Genomic DNA, 19,173 nt, shown 5'->3' with positions numbered 1-19,173 from the left:
CCTGTTGTCAACTATTCTTCAAGGCTAGGCTGTGTCAGTAATTAATTTTTTATTTGCCTGAAGGTTTTCTGTTGTATTTTCTCCTCTAAAATAATTTGCACCCACATTTCCTAAGTGCTCCCGAAAACCAGGCTATAAGTTGCTCGGTGTACATAACACATCATTCCCATTCAATAGGTTGTGATTTTCTTTTCAGTTTCTTTTCCTCTCTCAAATTATTAAGTATATTCCGTCTGGATTCAGGGATACAGCAAAGCTTCAGTTTTTGATGTATTCTTTTCTAAGCCAAAAAAAACCCCAACCCAACAACAAAACAAAACAAAAAAAAAGCAAAACCAAACCAATCCAAAACAAAACCAACCCCAAAACAAACCTAGTTCCCATCTTTACTTCAGATTACAGCACTCCTGGGAAATCTTGATAGCAAAGGAACTACAGAACCCCAGGCTACAAAGACTTCATTGCAATTCAGTGAAAAGGAGCCCAGAGAAGTCTCACATGGAAACAGGGTAGGATTTGCAAATTTAGAGTAAGATAGTTTTCCAGTCTTATCAAAGAGACTCTGTGGCTAATGTGTATTCTGCTTAGATCAGTGCCTTTAGTTAACACTGAGCTCCGTCTTTTCAGGCATAATTAAAATTTTAATTTCCCCCAGAATAATCCCTTTGAACCTGACCACAGAAGAAACTTCAGAGATCAGTCTTCAGCTGGTGCTTCTTTGTTATGTTATTTTTTTAAAATTGAATGTCCATATTCCTGGGATTAACTGGTTTTAAATTAGTTATATTATAACTCGACCAAAACCACAAAAAAGGCAAATTTTATACATATGGTTTACAAGGAGATATGGCTGAATAGGAGCAACCAATTTTAATAACTTTAGTCTTATTATCCCCTTAGTTCATAGATAAGTTTGCATCATATGTATAGGTCCTTCATATACCAAGAAATCCTGAAAATAAGAAACCACCACTCATCAGAAGCACTGTAAAACTGTAGCCATAAAACTGCAATATGATTCAATCTTGATCTCTCTTCATCATGTATTAACTTCCTAAGAACTGATTATTTTTTCAGTTTAGGGACTTGTCTTTTTATTTACTCACCCTCATATATACTATTATTAGCATTGGTATTTAATTTTTCTTTTTTGCTATACTATGGTAGACCTCCTTTTAAACAGTAGCTGTATTACTTCCATGCAAACATTTTTAAGGAGGAGCTGTTTTCATGCTCACTTTTATATAACTTTAATGGGACAAAAAATTACCAAAAGTAAGAGGTGAAATATAAACCCAAGCATATATAAGAACATAAAAAGGTACAAAAGATTAGCTCAGAACTGAAATTTGAAAATCAGATGTTTTATATCTGTTATTGTTTTTTTCTGAAGCCTTTTGGAGTAGCTGAAGGATGTCTAAGATCCCAGGTAACTACTCTCTCTGGTTTGTCCTGCACTTGGACAGTTCTTTTTGTGGGAAAAAAACAAACAAACCCAAACTACTGTTTTGGTAGTTCTAGCACTCCTGCCTTGTATTCAAAGGAACAGAAAATAGCAGAATCCACTACACAAGCCAGCACTTTCTTACAGGTATTAGAGACAAATCCAAAACTTGGCACCTGTGCTGAGAAAGATAAATAGAGACGACCTAGAGTGAGGCCTGGCTGCAAAGCCCTGTCCCTGGTCAGACTGTGTGTGCAGAGCCAGGGCTGGTGTGGAGAACATGTGAATATACACAGGTGTGGAGAACACGTGAATATACACAGGTGTGGAGAACATGTGAATATACACAGGTGTGGAGAACATGTGAATATACACAGGTGTGGAGAACATGTGAATATACACAGGTGTGGAGAACACGTGAATATACACAGGTGTGGAGAACATGTGAATATAGAGAGATATGGAGAACATGTGAATATACACAGGTGTGGAGAACATGTGAATATAGAGAGATGTGGAGAACATGTGAATATAGAGAGATGTGGAGAACATGTGAATATAGAGAGATGTGGAGAACACGTGAATATAGAGAGATGTGGAGAACATGTGAATATAGAGAGATGTGCGGGGGGGGGGAGTGGCCTCAGCCCTTTAATTTATAGACTGTTTCACATACAGTGGTTTTTTGTTTGGTTCTTTAGAAAGCTTGGTGGGGACCATCTGCTGTCCATGGACACTTGTCTGGATTTTTCCCTTAACATGAGGAGTAAACTATTACAATAATATTTTTACAATATTGTATGCATTATTTTAATTTCATGTGTAAGACCTTTTAAAACATTAACTTGTAAAGCCCTTGGCTGTTCGCCAGCAGTGAAACTCGACTGAATTCTCTGTCATCTCAAAGCAGCACATCAGAGGACAATTCATTTCCATCCAGGAATAACAGTGACCTGTCCCAGAGCATTTGCTACAAAAACTGGAGACACTCCAGGTGGTTTATATCTAATGGAATATAAGAATACAATTCTCTCTGCTTTTCTTTTCTCTTTTTTTTTTTTTTTTTTTTAATACAGGGCTTCTGAAGCAGTTATGTTGGGAAAGAACATATCTCTGCTAATATGTCCAAAAAGTTAAAAAAGTGGTGTAATTGTTGTAGGTCTTGTTCAACCCTCACAAATGTTGTTGCACCTTCCTTTGTGCAAAGACTTCCTAATGACATATGTGTAAAAAAAATTCAAACCACTCCAGAATGATATCAATAGGAAACTCTGTGTCAGCTCCTGATATTTATAGACAAAGTCTGCAGCATTATTCTGGCAGATCTTATTTCTTATGCATTGGAAATGTTTTACTGAAAGCACAAGGAAATAAGAGACCACAAGGAAATAAGAGACCATATATATTTTATATGAGCTTTAAGGTTTCTACTAATGGAGAAGTTAAATCAGGGTAAGTGAAAACTTCAGTGTCAACTCTAACTTGCCAGGCACTGTGGAGGTGACCAGTCCAAGAAGTCATTCAAGGATGCAGAAATTCTTGTGAACTACATTTTGCTTTCTAATCTGAAAGCCTGCTGATGCTGCAGACACTGTTGTGTTATGGAGTGTTCCAGAGACCCTTACTAGAGAAAGGAATAATATTAATACCACTGAGAGTTGTTTTGTCAATATCTTACCTTGCTTTGGTGGGATTTTGGGAAGTGAGACTTACTGATGATTTTTATTTTTTTTTTTGAGGTAAGAGTGAGAATAACAAATAGAATTTAAGAATTGCCAAGACAAGGCAAGCCGGTAATTCTGTAATGTACTGACTATCTCTTCTAGCCTTGAAGTAATACATTCTGGTTTCACCTGGGACAGAGTGCATTTTCTTCTTAGGAGCTGGCACAGGATGTATTCTGGTTTTAGCACGAGGCTGGTGATAACACACTGAGGTTTGTTTTGCTGAGCAGGGCTGACCCCAAGTTAAGGACTTTCCAGTGTCTCATGCTCTGCTCTGCTGGTGAGTAACCACACAAAAGGCTGGGAGGGTGCAGAACCAGGGATCTGCCCCAGATGGCCAAAGGGATGTTCCACCCCACGGAACATCGTGCCCAGCAGACTGGGGGAGCTGGCTGGGCACTGCCCAGGGCTGGGCTGGCATCAGGCACTGGCTGCTGAGCAATTGCAGTGGCATCACTTGTTTCTGCTGGGTTCTGTTACTCTTTCTCCCCTTATTGTTACAATTATTATTAACATTATTCACATATTATTATTATTATTATTATTATTATTATTATTATTATTATTATTAATAATAATAATAATAATAATAATAATAATAATTTGTTTCAATTATTATGTTGTTCTTATCTCAACCCACAAGATTTACCTTTTCTTTCTGATTCTCCTCCCTGCTGGGGAGGGCTGGTGACTGGGGAGTGAGTGAACAGCTGTGGTGCTCCATTGCTAGCCAGGGGAAAACTGGGACAATAATGAGTCAGGGAAAACAGGACTAAAGGGTGAGATACTCCAGAGAAGTATCTTGGTGGTATTGCCTAGTTTATGTAAGTGATGTTAGAATTATATTATAGCATGTTTTCTGAGGTTTTGAATAAGGAAAGTACTCTGAGCATACAAAATAATGCAAGACCAGAGATGTGCAGTTCAGGAACTAGTATCAGTTGTCATAACACATCCATCCAAAATGTCAAATGCATTAACTCCTCTGTGGAACATGCACTTGACAGTACTTTGCTTTAATCACACCTTTCATGATGCAATCTTGCCCCAGCCCTGTTTTTAAGCACATTTGGTTTATTTTCCAACTCCATTCATGGACTTCTCAGCTCTTTAGCTAAAACCAGCTTAAATACTCTCTGGGTTTTTTCAGATTATCTCTGTGCCTCAGGTGATTTTTCACTCCTAGTGTGATGCCTGCATGAAGCTATCAAACTAAGACATTATTTTAGCAAAAAAATGGCTAGAGTTGATCCTTAGCACAGTGTCGTTCATTAGTCCTCAGTTGACAAACTGATAATCTTTTCATTATTACTTCATCCTCTTTCCCTGAGCTCTGGCTCTTGTTTATCCAATATTGTCTACTGCAGCAAGAAAGCTTCTCAGACTGCCAGACTGCTTTTGGAGGACTAATATACTTTTGGATTTTTCTAGAAATGAACAATAATGCAATGTGGCAGTATCTTTGTAAGACAACATACTTAAGGACTTAACATTTGGCACCATAATTAGGAGATTTTGGATTACTTAGCCTTTCACCAGCAACCTTACAGTCCTATGGCCCATGTTAACTGCTACATAAGTCTGGAAAATAATACCTAGGTAATTTTCAATCTTTAAAGAAATACAAAATTTCCCTGGAAAAAATAATCTTATTACACTGAAGAGCATAATATCTCATCCTGAATATATTTAGGCCTTTTTTCTCTCAGAATATCTGTATTTCTCCTATTCCTCAATCTTTATCATATACCTATTCCTCTATATCAGTGCTTGTGTGCCTATAGAGGCAATAGACACAGTCTTTGTCATCTGAAGATACAATACCAAGTTATTCGGTTTCTTTGGTGATATATATGTAAACCAGAATGCAATCCCTCAGGAAAATGCTATCCAGGTCATGTTTATCCTCATGTATAAATACTCATGTTTTCTCCTAAGTGTATATTCCTGTCAATTATGTTTGGAAGATCACGAGATGTAGGGCAGGGTTCTGACTTGAGACACAGCATTCTCAGACTGTCACTCTGAAAGGGAATTGGAGTATTTCTTTTGGTGGCAATAATCTCTGCTGCACTCAGAGAGAGTGCATGGATCTTAAGTCACTTCCAGAGTAGGAGATACTTTGAAAATGAGATGCATGCATCAGTATTCAGTGATCATGACCTTAGTAAGCCCTTACAAATGTATTTCTAACAGTCCTGTTCCATCCTATTTTACACAGGCTCAAAGCAGTCTATGTGAACTTCAGAAATTGTTAAGTTCCTCCTAATATACGTGTGTGATATAGTGATTTGCATACCAGGATTCTGGCTCTGTAAGCCAGTAGGGGAAGTGAATTCCTGATTTGGGGAACCATCTGTGCACACGTCCTGACCTAAGTCCCAAAGGTTCAATAGAAGGAATTAGTGGGGCATAGCCAGGGGAATGTACCCTGTACTTAACTGATTTAATCAGCACAGTGGGTGTGATCCTTCATTGCTTCCTGGTTGTGGAATCATTTCTACCTGTGCAAAGTGAATGGGAAATTATACCCATTAGTGCTCTCTTTATGCATGTTTAAGTGACTGTGCAAAGTGTAAGGTACTGGGGAAACAAGCCTTTAATTTGTACTCAGAAGTGATTTGGAAGCTAGTGCAAATGCAAGAGAAAAGAACAGCTTTAGAACATCACAGGAAATTGGTGTCTTAATTATAGTTCAGGTAGCAACACTTTTAGCTGAGATTGTCTCATGCTATTATGAGATTCTGCTTTCTGTTTTTTAAAACACTGCTGGATCTAAATTATTAAAAGAACTGCAGAAGAGCTTCAAAAATCATATGTTGGCTGCCTGGGCAAGTTATTTGTATGCGTCACTTCAGTTAATTCTCATAGATGGGTTGGAGTGGGGAACATTCAGTGCTTCATTTCTGTTAACTCTAAGAGAGAGTTTGGAACAGGGAAATTCCATTAGATGAAGGGCTGGCCTTTTTATGGGTTGGCATTTCTGTAAAAATCTTTCATGGCTAACTTCAAAGCTTTGGAAAACAGCCAATGTTTGCATAGACGTGTTCATAGACATAAGGTTTCTGAAAGTTTGTAAGACTTTATTTCTCCCTCTGTTTCTTACAAAGCTACACAGCACTCTGAATGGCACAGCAAAAACCAATGGATGGTAGAGGTGGCTCTCTTCTTCTCAAACTGTATTTGTCCCATTATACATTCCACCAGCTAAAATCTCCAGAATTTCTCTGTGTTGTGCTGAAAGTTTACAGCGTGTGAGCTCCTCAGCTCATGGACTCCGTGGTGTCAGGAGTTTCATTGTGGAGCTCTTCTCCCTGAGGAACTGCATGTGTTCTATCCCAGGGTATGAATACAATTTTTCTTGAATATTTGGTTACTTTAAATATTTTGGCAGTGTTTACTAGTATGAAAATCAATGTGTGTGTTATTAATTCTGATATTTTTTTTTAATTTAGTGCTTTTTGTACCAAAAATGTAAAACTCTGTGAAGAAAATAAATTATATAGGAGAACATTGGCAGAAAAAGCTACCAAGTATCTTTAGAGTGTCTTTTTAAAACATTGTTTTCCTCTACTAGATGGATCTGTGAAGCTGCCAAAAAAAATTTCAGATAGGAGAAGAGTAATATATGAGCCAAACTCTCCCAAAATTTCAGGCCATCATTTGTTCTTTAAGGACAGATCAAATGACTAAACACTAGGATCAATGTAGGTCACAATTGATATGGTAACTAACAGGCACAATTCTGTTAGCGCAGCAAACAGCGGCCACACGGTTCATCCAGACCAGAGATGCAGCAGCTGTCCAGATTCCCAGGGGGCTTTTATCTCCTCATTTTACACAGAAACATACAGAGAAGAGCCAGAACTTTTTTAAAATATTTGCTGAAAGAACCATATGAAAATATAGATAGAAATGGAACGTTTTCTCATAATTAACTCATATAAACAAGTATATAAATAAATGACATGTTTATATATTGGAAACCCTATCCAGTTCATATTTCAGTATGGAGTATACATAGGGAAAAAGGGAAATAGCAAAACTCCTGCCACAGGAGGGCACTGTCACCTCAGAAGAGAAACGAGAAACGCTTGCAAGTCTGCCAGTGGAAAACCGACTCTTAAAAACTTCTAATTTTTGTCGCCATTGAGTGTTTCTACAAACACTGAAACGGCACAACTGACTCGTGTGGCTCTGTTAGCAGAGGGCACTTGGAAGGACTAAACTGACTCTTGTATGGCAGAAATATCACCAAAGCAACATCACCTTTGTGCTACAAGTAATGAGTATAAACTTCATAAATTGTTAATGAAGAACAACAGTTGGGGCAGAATTTATCTTCTTTTCCTCATAAATAGCTAATAGATACATCCTTGTTCTTTCTCTCTTTTGCTGTTAACATGGCCACAGTCTCCTTTTCTGCTAGGCAGAGATCACAGCTAGTGCTGTTGGTTTATTTTAAAAGAAGGAATGGGTAAATAGTAGTTTAATGGAAAAGATGTGTTTTCTAGGGCTTAGTCATGGTACATGAAAATACCATTAAAATAGTAGCATATGATTTCTATAAACATCTCCTTTAAGCTAGGAGGTTCCTATTCTCTCTAGCTCTTTAAAGGCTACTGGATTAGTACAGACTATAAAAGTAATAGTAAACAAGACCAAAAGGATTCTAAATGGATCCTTCTTCCAAAAAGAGTCAGGCCTGGTGCCATTTTTACACAGCTATTCTGTAATAACAAATAATAACTGGATGGTATTAGACTGGGGGGCATTGCCTGTAAAACAGCTGATTTCCTTCCCACTGTGTGCCCTTCTGTTACTTGTGGTACACTGGAGGGCAGCAGGGACACCCAAAAGCTGCTACAAGTGGTGAAAGAAAATTAAAGGAAACGAAAAAAGAGAGAATATGGACAAAGTCTTTTCTCTTTCACGTCAAATCAGGTGGTAGTAGCAGAGCTCTGGTGTTGCTCTGCTCAGCAGTGCCTGAACACAGATAACTGCCCCCAGGAAAGGCAGGAAAAGGGGAGAATGGGAGACAGGAGTCAGATCTCTCTCCCAAATCAAGCCAGTGTCAGACTGTGGATTACATTGTACAGTGCAGCTCTAATCTAGGATGAAAAATCATGTAAATAGCTTAAGATTGGTGTATTTGTCCTGATGCACCTTAATCTGGTTTTTGTCTCCATCTCTTTTCTTGCCTTGACAGGGTCTATATTTGGAGTTTGCTGGCATTTACTGTCTTGGTGACCATCTTGGATACTGAGTCAGCCTGAAGATGGGGTTCAGTGAGATGTCTTGCACTGTTACAGTGGCATGAGCAAAAATACAATATTTGTTCTAAATTGTCACAGTGAGGATTCAGATTTAACCTGTTCAAATTATTGTCCTGTATAAAACTTGGTGACCTATTTTTTTTTATTCTTTCAACAGATCAGAAAGTTCTTAAGTCTGTCTAGTTCTGTACTAATGTACTTCTAAAACCAGTCACTGATCACATGAAGAGATGATACTCGCTCTTCCAGTGCAATATGTTTTTGCATATATTGCAGGAATGTAATTTCAGCTGAAGTTTTTGATCACTGGGCACATGAGTGAATGTTCATCAAGACAGAACAGAAATTTGGTCACAGGGCTGATCATAAGCTGATATGTATGAGATTTATTGGTTCCCACAGCCAGAAATGAGAAACCTGGGGAAAAGGCAAAACCAGAAAAAACACTGTTCTCTAGATATCTGACCATGAGACCTTCTTATCTCATTCTTTGCCAAATGTCCTTTTCATTGTTTCTATCCTTCACAGCTTTTTGTTCTTTCACTGACTGATTTTTAGAATGCATAAGGGCCAGAGTTCAAAAAAGAATTAATAATTAAGTCTCTTCCATTCCAAAAATGCTCAACAACCTCTTTCCCCCCGAGGTTTAGCAGCAAAATATCACTGTTGTGTCATAGAGAAGTTGTGATTTGAAATAAAATCCTGTAAATGTTTAGTCTTTAGGACAAAGAAAGAACATCTGCCATGGCATTCCAGATATTTGCTTGCAACAGACTTGAAGCACAAGGACACTGTGCCAGTCCCTACCTGGCTGCTGGCATTCCCCAGAGAATGGACCAGCCACACTCATTGCTGGAACAGCACAGCAAGTGTAGGGAGTGATTTCCCCTAAAAATCTAATCGTGGAAATTCTAAATATCCATTTCTTAGCTGTGATTATACTTTGATTATGTAATGAGGTAAAACAATGTTAAGATTTTGACAAAGGTTGCACTGAAGTCCATTTATATAAGATTATCTCTGGGATTCAGATAGCTGAAGCCTGCCTTTCAATTTACATTCCGAAAGATGAATCCCAACTGCATTGCACAGCTGGATGGAGGGCAGGGGATGGGAGGAGATTTGCTTTTGTTCTGCTGCTTTTAGAAAGTAAGGTGAATGTCTATGTGTGAATATGTCTGACATCAAACACCTTGATTTCCTGGGGGAGCACAGAGAAGAGAACTGCAATTAGTTTATGTTTGTGAAATGACAATCTCAGCTGATGAAAATTCTGCAAAATGAGATGAATCATTACAGTCATCCAAGCAAATGAAATTTCTTTATATATGACATGACTTTCTGCCCAACAGTTCTGTATTTTGTTTGGTCCTTGGCCACTTGAAGTGATGTTTTGTCAGTTTGTTTGACAGAATGTGTTCCATTTCTCATTAGTTTCTAATTATAGGAGGAAAGAATGTAATGTCACTAGACAGTGATTAAAATCTATTACTGTTGTTCCCACCTTCGCTTTGGAATCACAGAGACAAGATTTAGCCTGAGAATTTTTTTTTCTGAAAAATGTCAGTATGTGGAAATGTATTGAGGAACTGAATGTAAACTTACATATGTTTGCTTCCAAGATTTCATCTGTGAATGCCAGAAGTCTGAGGGGAAAATGAACCTAACTGACCCTATATATTTCCACATGATTTTTTCCTAGTTTGCAACATAATTACAAACAACTGATCTTTTTTGTTTGTTTTTGAAGGTGGGTAAGCTATTATATTGGCATTAGCAAACATAGGAGGATTTTTAGTGTGCAGGATAAATGCTCAGATGTGATAGCAGCACAGTGTAATAGGTTGCAACTGCTGTGAGTGAACCATTATGCTCCAGTGTGTAAATAATCTGCAATTTATAGAACCTTCTGCTCTCTTTCCCATCCCCCTCCTGCCTAGGAAGCATCAGGCAAGGATGGGAGCTCAGCATCTTCTCTCTGAATGGTTAGGAGTGGTTGGGTTTCTAAATGACCTCTTTGCCTTAGTGTGATAGAAAGTCCATTGAGTTCAGAGGTGAGAAGACGTGAGGATGACAGGAAATGTCGTGGAAGGTGAGAAAGCAGAGTCCCCATTTCCAGGCAGCCCCACGTGCTGGGTCTGTTCTGTCAGGAAGCTGCTGTGCCACGCTCAGGCCACCTGTGGCTCTGGCTCCTTTGAAAGGCTGGTTGTTATCTGAATAGCTAAGGAAAAGCTCTCTGCTTCAAACACATTACGCACATTTAGCAGGGCTCTGTGCATGTTTAACGTAACGACTTGATTCATTTTAACTATCTAACCTATTGCCATAATAATACAGGTTTTGAGATAGTGTAATCACCAATGGAAGGAAATAGGAAATATGTTTTGTCATGTTTCACCCATTTCAGGGTACCCAGATGGTATACCCACCTGCTGGCAACATCCAACCCTACTTGCTACAGGGACAGTTGGAAATAACTTTTATTTCCATACTTCAAAGCATGAAGTGCAACACATCTCTGGTGCTTTAGATCAAACCCACTATCAGAATTCTGAAATAGCATGACACAAAAATTGTCAAAGCTATGTAAATTTTATCACGTTGAAATTTTATCACGTTGAAATTTTTAGCATTTTGCATCTAGGGAAAAAAAGTACATTCATGTGGTGGTAAAGCACAATATTTATACCATACTGTGGGTCTACGTATTTGGACTTACTGGACAACTGTGCAAAGGATTTGTCTGAAAAGAGAGTGTGGGCAGCTCCAGGTGTAATAAGAATCAATGTAAGATGTAAAAATGGGATTTAAGTTAAAGGTGACACTTTGAGGTCAATGACTGCTAATAAAAATTATATACAGGTCTATTTGTTAATGCCACAAGAGGAAAAGAATGAAGTATTTAAATTTTTTGGTCTAAATAACAAATGTTTTACTGATATGTTGGAAAACTCTTGAAATTAGTTTAATGAGCTTTGTGCAGGATTTGGTTGCTGAAATGACTGCACAGCACTAATGTAGTTCATAAAACACTTCTTAAATTTGCTTTTTCATCCTTATAAATTGTCTTGCACAGCAAAGGTCATTCTTGAATTTCTCTGAATGCTTTTCATTTGGAAAGAAGAGGAATTTGAGGATATACTCCATTTAATCTTTGATCCAGATGTTTCCAGTTGTCTTAGTCAGAGCCAGGAGACAGCAGACCTGAGGCTACAATAAAAGTTAATGTTTTCTTCTACTTCCTCTCCAGAGGAGAGAAGGCATGATTGCATGGAGGCAATTTTCTGCAGGGGAGCTACAGATTTCATGGATTCATTCTGTCTGTTGGTGTTTAGGACTATTTAGAAGAAATTTTGATAAAAATATGACAAATGTATTTGTTTTTCAATTTGAGGTATTCTTCTAGAAGAGACTATTGTCGACTTGCACTTGAGCAGTAAACACTACCCTCCTTCTCCTGCTCTCAGTTTGCCTGAGGACAAGACCTGCTCTGTGTGCAGATTCCAAATTGTTTCTGGTTTATTAAGTATTTTGTGTTGCAGAAGCCAGGTGCAAACCTTCAACTATGTGCAAATTAATCTTGTTCACAATCACAGTTTAGAGGTAACAGCAGAAACATCCACTGGCAAAAGTAGGTGTTGCAAAATAGTCTAAGGTGTGATTGGTGAAGAAATGAAATGCAAAATACTAGCTCTAACAGAACAGTTATTTATATGCTAAGAAAGCAGATGACAAATGTGTTTGGGTGTATTTTTAACCTCTTAAACTTTCTAGGAGGATATTACTGACATCAGGTAGAAAGTAAAATTGCTGAGGGAAAGAAAAAGAAGCTTTCCAAACCAGTATGTCTTTAGTTATTCAAGGGGGGGAAGAAAGATTTTTAAAATCAGGGAAGAAATAAAGGCCCTGAAGTAGAAGGAACTAGGTTATGATTGAAATAGTAAATAAATGTAGAATTAAAGTAGAAGATGTAGGAGAAATTGAGGAAGAGAAATTAATAAAAATGTCAAACAATGAAATAATGTTATAAAATGACACTTATTACCAAGAGTAAGATAAGCCACAAGCCCACATGCAACAGGCCTGAAGGGAAGAAGAGAGTTGAAGAGGATGCTTAGTTTGAAGATCATCTCTCAGAAGAGACAGCTATGAATCATGAATAATTTATAACCAGTGTTGCCATTTGAAGTCAAACAGATCAAGCCTAGGATGTAAAAAAATTCTTTAAAGACTACAGATACCATCTTGAAGCTTCAGTTACGAGCTTCACGGGAATAAAGGTAGAGCTTCTAGGTGTATGTAATCACCCTAGTCCAAATCCTACAAGGTATTTAAATGGCTTGCTCTTTTCAAGAGGAGACCTTTGAAGAACTATTTATTTCTCAAATAGACAAATTCAGGATAACGTTCACAGCTACTACAAAACAGTTCCCCTGGGAGTCTGCATTCCATGTCGAAGTGTGTACACCATCACACTGCATGTTTTCAGGCCAGACAGTGCAACCTCTTAATCTTTTCTTAAAAGTGAGGTTGTGACACTGTGAATCCCATGGGTTATGTCTTTTTGAGGCTTTCTTCTCTTAGCATTTGAAAATGTTATGTCCTGGAAAGCTGTTAAGAATGAACTGGCAATTCTGAATCTGAAACACAGTGTGGCATGCAGAGAGGGATGTGTTTGTAGTCCCCCAGGAACACGGGGAGGGAGCTGTGGGTTGAGCTTTGCCGTGCAGGCTGGAGTGTGCCCTGCAGAGCAGTGATGGAATGTGGAGTCACTGAGAGAGAGGCCTTTGGGAGGGCTCCTGCAGTGTTTGTTAGAAGTTCAGATGCTGCGTTTGTAACTCCCCAGGGAGATGAGGCTGGGACAGGTGCTGGGCACCAGAGAAGGTTAAAATGCCCCAAAGAGTCCTCCAATGCTTTTTGGTTTTATCTTTCTGTAGAGGTTGCTCGACTCCAGGGCGAGATGATGGGTGACATGCAGAAATGAGGCAGTGGTCATTTGTACCTTGCATGTGTAGCTTGTTAGAGAGATTCTCTGTGAAACAGTCATGATGTTACCTCAGACTCCATAAGAGAGAAAGACGCTCAAAATGCAAGAGGCAAAGCAATAAAATTACAAGCATTAATTTCTCACACCCAGCAAAATAGTATTTGCTTTGAGGGGCTCATGAGTTTCCTGGAAGGCATGTCCCTATGGAAATGCCATCCAGCTACCTTTAGGAAAGCACCATTCCCACCAGTGTGGCTCCTCCATGGGCTGTGCCCAGCAGCTGGGGCCCTTCTAGTTCAGCTCTGCTGCCACACTCCCCAGCAAGCACTTGGCCCTTCATAGGCACATATTGCAGGTGGGACAGAAACAGTTGCTCAGAGAGCATTTAAATACTGTTTTTACTCTTTTTCACTCTACTGAAGTCAGAGGCTTGTTTTTTTGTCATGACTTTCAGTTTTTACCATGGAAATGACAGCCGTGTTCTCAAATTGCATCCCAACTGTTCCCAGCCAGACCACTTTTAAACATTTTATTTCTAGAAGTTCAAAAGAAGATGACTGATGGTAGTTTTTGAAAAATACATGTTTTACTGATGTAGTTTCCTCGCTGTTTCTTGATCCTAACATTTCTATGTGAACAACTTTTTAAGCCAAGTGAATGTTTGAAAATATGAATACAGGTGTAAACAAAGTTCTCCAAGCAGTTCTCAACACGAAACAATTTATTTGTTGTTTATTTGTATTAGTATGAGCTAGCAACCCTGATTTTGGAATAAAATTCCCCTATCATAGGAATTTTATCTAGAAGAAAAAAGTTTGTATCTCCAAGTTTACATTTCCAGAGTAAATGAATTATAGAATTAGAGCTTTGCCATATCAAAAATAGTATTGCTCATTGCCCTTTACTGAAAGGCTACTTTTTTCTTTAAATTGATTTTTGTACTGTACTGCATTTTTTTTGCATGGATAGTCCCTGCAGCACTGCATTCAGACAGGTATATTAACAACTATCGCACATTCATCTTTGATTTTAGCTAGTACAGGTGGAATGAAGCTCCCACATTCAACTAGCCTAGTCTGAAGTGGAGGCTCTGTCTATGAAGAACTTCATATTGGGCTGAATTTCCTTATTTTCAAAGGTGTTAGAGTCAAATATTATTTTAAGTACATTTCTGTGTAAAATTTTTGCTCACAAGTCTGCTAAAGGATCTTCTCACAAAAGTTGAGTGTATATTAGAATATTACTTTCTCTTTAATTCCACACACTAAATCCAAACTCTTTATCTGAACTATGCATAAAAAATTGCCATTCTTCAATCTACAAATATTATGCTGAACACTTCTCGGATTATTTCAGTTGTTTCCTTATTTCAGTTTAATTCCCTATATTCTTATTGGGATATTTGGGCTCATAGATCTTAAATCCCATCCGGAGGTTGGAATTACAATGGCTTGTGAAATGTAATTAAAATTGAGGTAAATAATGAATAGCTCTTTTTTATAAGTCTCAAAACTGGTATTGTTTAGGCTTTAGTTAAAACTTACAGAAGTACATTGCTTTTTATCCTGTTCATCTAAGAGAAGTCAAGGTCATATTATCTCAGGCAGTCCTTGATTCTAATTCTGAAAATATTGATCAATTATAAGTATTAAGACAGAAGTTGGAAAGTGTCAAAAAGACAGATAGGGGAATTTGAGGGACTGTCATATAATGGGGCTGCTGCTTTCCACAACATCAGCAACTCCATACGGTCCTCCTCCCTAGAAGGGTTAAGAAATGACTTAGAGAACACCTGTGAGGTGCTTTCAGCTGCTGAAAATGGCATTTACATGTTGATTAGACAGCAGGGAATTCTACCATGAGATGCAAATCCACAAAAAATTGTTCCTTCTTCTCACAGATCTACACATTCTTACTTAATTATCCCTAGAGAAAATCTCTTATTACACCAGGAAACAAAAATCCACTTTAAACTTCCAAGGCTGTGTCAGTAGGAATGAGGTGGGCCACAAAGACATGAGGTAAAGATTTTTCCCCTCCAAACTGCCCAGTGTCAGCAGCCCAGCATTCCGTGGAGGGGGCACTGTGGGTTGCAAAGCCAGGGCAGGCAGAGGAGGTTCCAGAGGGGTGGGAACTGCTGCAGGTACCAAGTGGATCCTGTCCTGCACAGAGGGCACCGTGACCCCGGTGCCAGCTGGTTTTCCTGCCTGGCAGGGGCTCCACAGCAACAGTCCTGGCCATGGCAGAGCCCTGGAACCTCCTGCCCGACTGACACGGTGCCAGCCCCTCTGTGCAGGACACCCTGGCACTGCTGGGCTTTGCTCTTGGCACATAAAATGAGCCAGTTTGGGAGTTCAGAGGAATGTTCTGTTGCCATATTCCAATATTCAGATCATTTATTTCTTCCTTTTTCACTTTAATTCTCTGAGTTACCGAGTCATAATTGGTTTTAACTATTTGCACCATTCACTAATAATAAATTTTCCTGGTGAAGTTCTTTACTTTTCTTGTCACCAGAGATATATTGTCTCTCTCTGAACGGGAGGATATCCTATACCTATACCTGAAAGCCTGCTCCTTTTTCTCTAAATCAAATCACACAGTTTTTGACAATTCTTGTTTTTTTAAAATACTAGTGGAAAGAAATTTTTTTCTTCATATTCAACAATACTTTTGCTTTTCCCAGGAACAAAGCAAATAAGAGAATTGTTCAAGAACTCTTATTTCTTAGCTCCAATTCTTAGCACAAGAGCAAACATAGCTGGAGTTGACAGTATGCTGTCATAAAAGTTAACATAGGCACTTCCAAGATATTGGTGTTTCACTCTGGGACTTTGCAACTGGAACAATCTAACAGCTGCGTTCCGGACCAGTAATTTGCTACAGTGAGATAAGAAAGGAAATTTTGGTGAACTTACAAGTTGGTTGGAAGTATTCAGACTTGTTTTCTTTTGTTTTTAAATATATGTTACCGAGTGACAGCAGAAAATAATCAAAGAAATCATTCCAATTATTTAATGAGTGTGGTTTTGCATTTTGCATAACTAGAGAAGGGGTGTAAAGTAAGGTCAAACAGTTATTGCTGGCTGTAATTTGAACCATAGAGTGTGAACCCATTGTAGGACTTCCAAAGGGAGGTAAGGGAAGAGAGTTGTTCAGGGGTTTTTTTAACCTATGCACTCAGAATGGAAGCGACTTCATGGCACTGGTTGTTACCTACACAGCATGGCTCTGCTTCCTCTTCAGATTCATATTCTCAAATTAAAGTGCAAGAAATTGAGCTACAATCAACAAGAACACATTATTTGCAATAGTCAAGTTTTTGATAATTTTCTCATTTCTTGGAACTATATCCAAGAAAGAACAAAGAGCAAATGCTGACTAATTTCCTGATAATTTGTAGTCACTAGCATTAAGACACACAAAGGGTGTTGTACTTCATGCATTAAATCTTGAAAAATATTTTCAAATTCTTCTATGTAGGGCATGACACAAGAAAGTATTATTACATCAATTTTATCCTGTAGCTCTTTAGCCTTAATTATGCAGTTTTCTTGAGAGTAGCAAAGAACTCACTTAATAGACTGTATCACTTTTTGAGATAAGTGGCATATTTATAGCTTCTGTAATGTACATTGAAATGAGGACAATTATAGCTTGTTTCAAATGGCAGCGTTAAAACACACTATTTACAATTAAGATTTAGTTTTAACAATACAAAATGAGGGAGTTAATGTTTGAGAAATGTACAACGATAATGACAATTATTTGAATGTTACTGCCATGCTTAACATTATTCTACTCTACTCCTCTGTGAGCATGTGTTGTCAGCGTTGTAGGATGGGTTTGTGGAATTGTGTAGATAACGTATCTAAAAATGGAAGTAGAACATTTTCTAGTCACAAGGTACAGCAGAGTGGTTTGTACATACTGTATGTACTGTAGTTGGACATACTGTACACATTTTCATTTAACATTTTCTCTTTGACCCTCCCATTTTATTTGATTTTAAAAAAGTAAAAATGAAAACTCATTGAGAAGGTCTCTTTAAACTTAGTTGTGTTGATTTAGTTTCATTCACTTTTTACATGGGATATTTGGCTGGATTTGAGTGTTATCAGCTCTCATGGATGCTGCCTGGCCCTTGCTACACAGACTTGTCTTGCTTCCACCCAGCCCTTCAGTTATATCTGTTCAAACCCAGTGACAACCTCCCCCGACAAAGCAGCATCTTAGATAAGTAGGTTACTAAAAATGCTCTGTAATGACAGGAGATTGGGAAGCTCAAAACTGCACTTGCAAACTGAAGGGATTGAACTAAGAACAACCTTAGAGGATATGTTTATTATTTAGGACATATATGTGCTCCAGGCAAAACTAAACCTATTTCAACTAACTATCCCTGCACTATACACATCATGAACACAGAGCTGTCATCATCTTCAAACATCCTTAATTAATTTATTTTTCTCCACTAAAAGAGCAGGAAGATGATGAATAATGTAAGACCAAGGGGAAAAAAAAAAAAAGTGAAATTATCTTATAATCATTATACTACAAACATATTTTTTTGTACATGCAAAGGGTCTGGAAGTGAAACATCAGTGCAGGAACTGACTGTCAGATCCAGACTGATCAATTCACAGATTACAGAGATTATCTTGTGACTTTGCCACTGAATGTACTTACTCACTCTAAAAGATAACTCCCCTAAAAATGCTTAATGTTCAGTTATTTTAATGCTAAAATAATTGTGACTATACATTGTTCTCTAACTACCAAGCCATTGTGTCTAATCCTTTTGAACAAGGATTTCTCCTTGCAATTCATCATAATTACATCTGGCTCAGGCTGGAAAGGGTGACATTACAGTGTTTTCTCTTGTGATGTTTCTGTGGAAGTCAGTCATTATTTGGAGTATGATGATTTCATTTTACCAAACAGGAATTATAAAAGGGAATTGGGATGTTAATATTCTTTGTGTCTCAAAGAGTCATCAGTACTTATGAAAATATATACATAGGGACATTAGAGGCATTACAAAAATTCGTGTGCTTAGTTATTTGCAGGAAAAGTTTCAAGATATAGACTTACTCTGCTAACTTGCTGATTTTATCATAAAATTAAAAGCATTCAAAATTCAATTTTTTCTTTATTTTTAAATAATTTAAATTTCTTAAAAGACCTAATTATTTTCTTGCTATTAAATGAACAAATATTATTTAAAGGCGCTGTTCTATTCTATCCACAAAACTATATTTAATGCAAAGCCAATCTTGCCTATAATATCTGTGCTTTTGTAATTACCCAGTAATGGGTTCAGTGAAAACGCTTGTCAGACCCCACATTATCCCTTATTTTCTGGTTACTTGTACTTTAATTCTTTTTATCCTTAGCTGCCCTTTCTAAAGCTCAGTTTAAGCTCTAGCAAGCCATGCTTTCAGATATGGCAAACCTTAGGAAAGACAGACTCAGGAAAAAAAACTTGACCCTCAAGAGTCTGTTCAGTTGGGAAGTCATGCTGGGGCAGATTGGACAAGTTTTCAGAGCCCACAGCCCTTTTCCTCAGGGACAGTCAGGATTTCACTTTGCCGAGGTGAGTCAGTTGACATTCAGTCCAGGAAAAACCGAGGATAAAAAAAAGGCTGAATTACTGTCATTGGAATTTTAAGAAAGCCTTTAACCCCTTTCAAAAGATGAAAAATAATCATCAAAGAGCCTTTCAACTCTTTATATGATTAG

The 19,173-nt window shown here is 37.9% G+C and overlaps 1 protein-coding gene and 1 long non-coding RNA gene across 5 annotated transcripts in view; one reads left to right on the top strand and one right to left on the bottom strand.

Annotated features, from left to right (window-relative positions):
* LOC135422799 (uncharacterized) overlaps window positions 1–19,173 on the top strand; it is a 166,307-nt gene that overhangs the window by 50,823 nt on the left and 96,311 nt on the right. The gene's annotated exons all lie outside the window — the stretch shown is intronic.
* Window positions 1–19,173, bottom strand: part of GABRG2 (gamma-aminobutyric acid type A receptor subunit gamma2) — a 62,139-nt gene that overhangs the window by 7,446 nt on the left and 35,520 nt on the right. The gene's annotated exons all lie outside the window — the stretch shown is intronic.

The sequence above is a fragment of the Pseudopipra pipra genome, chromosome 15 (assembly GCF_036250125.1).
Source record: "Pseudopipra pipra isolate bDixPip1 chromosome 15, bDixPip1.hap1, whole genome shotgun sequence".
Classification (NCBI taxonomy): Eukaryota; Metazoa; Chordata; class Aves; order Passeriformes; family Pipridae; genus Pseudopipra; species Pseudopipra pipra.
Note: the sequence above shows the minus strand (reverse complement) of the source record. Positions and strands in the feature narration are given on the sequence as shown.